The following is a 4,625-nucleotide window of genomic DNA, read 5'->3' as shown; positions in this document are numbered from 1 at the left end:
TTCAAAGCCAGAGGGAGCAGAGGAAATTCAGGCAAAAGGCTACCAAAGGGAGATTATGGGCTTGGGCCCCCCTGGGATGGGAGCAGACGGGGGCAGGACTCAGACCCCAGTGGACTCAGTCTGGTGCAGCATTTCCCAGGGCCTGCTGCTGCCTCCTCTGAGGAGCTCGGCCCCATCCTGGTCATGCACATTGGGACATGCCAGGGCCTGGCTTCCCAGGGGCCAGAGGGAGCTCCCGCAGGGGACTTCAAAAGCCCAAATGCCTTTCAGAAAGGAACTAAAACTTTCTGCTTAACCAAAGCCTCCACAGGAGAAGAACAGGCCTAACCCTTTTCTTTTTAAGTCTCTTTATTTTCCAGCCGGCTGGCCTGGTCATTCTCTTTTTTTTTTTTTTTTTTTTTTTTTTTCCTATTATAAACGGTCCCAGCTGCAACACACAGGGAAAAAAAAAACCATCTCCCAGGCCTTGGTAGGAGCCGGTTGCAGCCGCAGCCGCCTGGCTGGCCTCCTGCGGCAGACAAAGGCGGCTCCGGCCTCCTGCACCCACTGGGAGAGGCCCTGGAGCCCCTGCCCAGAGCCAAGGCCACAGCGGGAATGAGGGGAGCATTTGGGAAGTTTCTGCAGCCAGCACTTCAAACCTTCTCCCACCACTGGGAGCAGAGCAGCCTTCCAGCCAATCCAAAGACTCCTGGAGGGCCTGCTCGTCAAGGGTAGAAAGTGGAAGACCAGGTCACCCTTACAAGGGCCACATCTTGTAGACCTGGAAGGGCTCTAGGAGATGATCTAGTCTTGAACTAGAAAGATGGGGAAACTGTCTAGGGGGGAACAGACTTGCCCAAAGTCATATTGCCAACTAATCGCAGAGCTGACCTATGAAGCCAACACTCCCAATTCCAATACCAGGGAACAAAGAAATGTTGGGGGAGGGAGGGCAGGTGAAGGACCTTAACATCTTGAGGTTGCTAGGTGAGGGGGCATGTCATTCCATTTAGGGATGGGTAAGGCTCACATAGGGTGATCTGAAAGCAGATAGCCTGCAGTGTGCTCTCAACTCCCCTGCCTTCCAGCAAGTAATTTCATTTCTCTGTGCCCCCATTTCCTCATCTGTGAACATGAGGATGTACTGGTACCTACCTCATAGGGCTGTCGTGAGGATTAAATGAACCCATAGGTAAAGCCCTCAGAATAGTGCTCAAAAAAGTTAGCTCTTTCTATCCGTAAATGTTTTCTTCACCCAACCAATGTTTAGTTGCAACCTCCCAGGACCAGTGCTGTGACAGGCACTAGACCAGAGGCTGGGGATCCGGCTGGGCAAGGTAGAAGGTTCCTAGCCTGGTAGAACTTCTGGCAGGGGGTGATGCTGGGGGATAACACTATCTCATATACAGGGTTGGCTAGCCCAGTGCCTGACACATGGCACTTCCTAATCTTCCCTTCTGCTGGAGGGAGTATAGCAGGAGTCACGAACACAGCTGTCTCCACAGCCAAACTGACCAGGCCAGAGGAGGCAAAGACTCTGGAAAGATCTGTGGGAAGCCAAAGGAGGCTTGTTCACCCACAAAGAAAGGCAGCAAGCCACTCTGCAGTCCCTGCAGCTCTATTCCCATTTTTAAAAATGTTGACCACCAGTTTAAGTATCTTAATTAAATTTTTTAAGTGGGCCTGGGCCAGCAGTTGCTACCCCCCAACCTGGTGGGTCTGGTTCATTCTGTGAAGTGCCCACGTCCCCTTGCTGCCTGCCCATGGTGCCAGGGAGGCAGAAGTGGTGCACTGGGAAGAGGAAGTGGGAGCCCTTGTCCCTGTGCCCCTCAAGGTGTTCCATGCCCCCAACCCCTACCCCCATGGGATACGTGACCTCCCAGGGCTAAAGGCAAGGAGCGGGGCCCCTGGATATGGCCTCCAATCTCAGGTGGGGGTGCATGGGCTGGGCTGCCTCTGGGTGTCCCTCACAACACTAAGCTCCTGTGAGCTCACTATGCCCGGTGTGCAGCCCAGCACAGGCTCCCTGCAGTAGCCCATGGAGACACTGTTTCCTGTGGGCTGCCAACCCATCCTCAAAAAGCCAACAGTTCTGAAAACAAATTCCCCTCCTCCTCTGCCCTCAGAACCCCGTGGACCTCACAGAAATCTTGCATCACGTCTGATGGGAGGAGAGCACCAAGATCCCCTGGGCTGGGGGGAGAACAGCCCCCTCCTTTCTACGCCTTTCTCCCAGTGCCCCACCCCCAAGGCCCAGCCTGATATCCTGCAGAGAGCTCTTCCTATATCCTTTAAGTCTATGCCCACAATGCTGTTATCTCCATTTTACATGTAAGAAATCTGAATCTCAGAGAGGCTGCTACACTGATCCAAAGTCACACGGCTCTTAAGGAATGAAGCCAAGATTGAAATCAAGGTGGATCTCCCTGCAAAGTTGGAGATTTTCCTCAGTGCAGACTGTTAATTTCGGTTTCTACACCTTGCCTGAAGCATAGCATCAATGTATTGATTTTAGACAGATGGATGTTTATATAGACATATAAACAGATAAAGAGATAAAAATGATATCTGGGAACCACAAGCAATCATATCAAGTGTTGAGGAGGAATATATCCTTCCCCCAAATCTCCACCAACCCCCAAATTCTTTTGTGTTAATTTTCAGTTAGGAAAGACTGTGAACATGCAGAAAATAATATAGCAGATATGTGTCCCCGATATTAAAATTTTATATTTGTTGGTGGGGGAGCTTTCTTTGATATGGATAATTGATGTTTTCTTGATCTCACTCAAATGCAGCTTCAAGTCAAATCTTCTAGACGTTTTCTCAGTCCTGCACTGGGAAACCACCAGGGTAGGTAAAGCCTCCAGTATTTAGGTATTCACAACTCAGGAGGAGGCTCCGGGGGCCTGAACTGAAATTTCAGATACCGGACAGTACGTAGTCACCATGTGACCCTCAGGAGAAGGACTCTGTGAACAGGCAGTAGAGGTAACAAGGGTCCCATTTTACAGGGCTGCAATCTGAGGCTCACGAAGTGACTTGCTCAAGACCAAAGACTCTGCCCTTCCTTTTTCTTCCCCAGCCCTGCTTTCTTTGGAGTGGTGGATGCAGAAAGGAAGGGATGCCTTTAGAGGGAGGGACTCTGGGAGATCAAAAGCCCTGGCAAGAAGGAAGGGGCCAGGTTGTGCCCAACTTCCAAGGGAGAAGGCTGCAGGGCCCTGGTGGTCAGCTGCCCTGCCTGCTCCACAGGGGTTTCAGGGCTCTGTTGGGCCCTGCAGAGATGGTGAGCAGAGACTTCCAGCAGGGCATCTGGAAGTTGACAGGGGGATGTTCAGGGGCACCCTAGGAAGGACAGAAAGGCAACATGTCAGGCTGGTTTGTATTTCTAGACATGCTGAAGAGCCTGCCCACCATGGTAGAAGTCCCTCTAGGTCAGGTGGCAGATTAGGACTCTCAAGCTTAGGAGACCGGATCCTCCATCACTTTCTTTGGACACCCCCACATGCATGCACAGATGCACTTTTTCAGGGTCATCCTCATATAACTGTACCAGACAAGCTAATCCCAGAATTTGGGAATCTGGACCCAGAAATGCTAAATCTCTTGGGCAGGTCGTAGCTTCACTGACCTTTCAGCAGCAACAGAGTAGAAGCAGTGAGATAATAATAACAACGACTTAGGAATTTTTCTGTTGCAAGTGATTTTTTTTTTTTAATCTGGCATAAACAAAAAGGGTGTGGTTCTGGCTTCAGGCATGAGAAGATCCCAGTATTCAAATAACATCCCCAGGGACACAGTCTCTCCCTCATTCTGCTGGGCTCTCCTGCATGGTGACTTCATTCTCAGACTTCACACAGTGACAGTATGGCTGCCAGCAGTTCCAGCTGCCCTGCCAGTTTCGAGGTCAACGAGAAAGAGCCAGCCTCTTTCCTCAAGTCTTTAAATTGACCACCATGATTGGAACAGACAAGATCAGGCACCACCTCTTCCTGTGTGCGAGGCACTGTGTTGTGCTGTCTACGTAATTAGCCCATTTTACCTACTTAATCTCATACTCATTTGAGTTCTTGTTTAATGTTTGTCTTTCCCACTAGATTATAAGCTCCCTGAGGACAGGGACCTTGTGAATCTTATTCACTGCTCTGACCCCAGTGCCTAGAGCTAACATAGAACAGCATAGGTACTGAAATAATTACTTACTGGAAAAATGCAATTTTACCCACCCAAGAAGTAGGGGATGTGGGGGTGGAGGAGAGTAAGCACTTGTTCTCATACCCTGACTGACCAGCTCAATTTCTAGCCAGTTTCCCAGTAATGGAAGATACCTCATCTCTCATCCAAGGCTCAGTTCAAATCCTTGACCTTCTCGTCCCCCAGACAGAATTAACTGCCCAGTTTGCAGCTGGAGATAATGTTACTATTACATGACCCCTCTCTATTTTTTAAACACTTTATAAGAAACACTATATTGGTGCTGGCCAGTTAGCTCACTTGGTTAGAGCCTGGTGCTGATAACAACCAAGCACCAAGGTTAAGGGTTCAGATGCCCATACCGGCCAGCCGTCAAAAAAAAATAACAAAACAACAAGAAACACTATATTGAAGCTGCAGAAATCCAGAAGGAAAATGATTCACAGACCCAC

This window comes from Cynocephalus volans, chromosome 10 (genome assembly GCF_027409185.1).
Source record: "Cynocephalus volans isolate mCynVol1 chromosome 10, mCynVol1.pri, whole genome shotgun sequence".
NCBI classification, from domain to species: domain Eukaryota; kingdom Metazoa; phylum Chordata; class Mammalia; order Dermoptera; family Cynocephalidae; genus Cynocephalus; species Cynocephalus volans.
Note: the sequence above shows the minus strand (reverse complement) of the source record.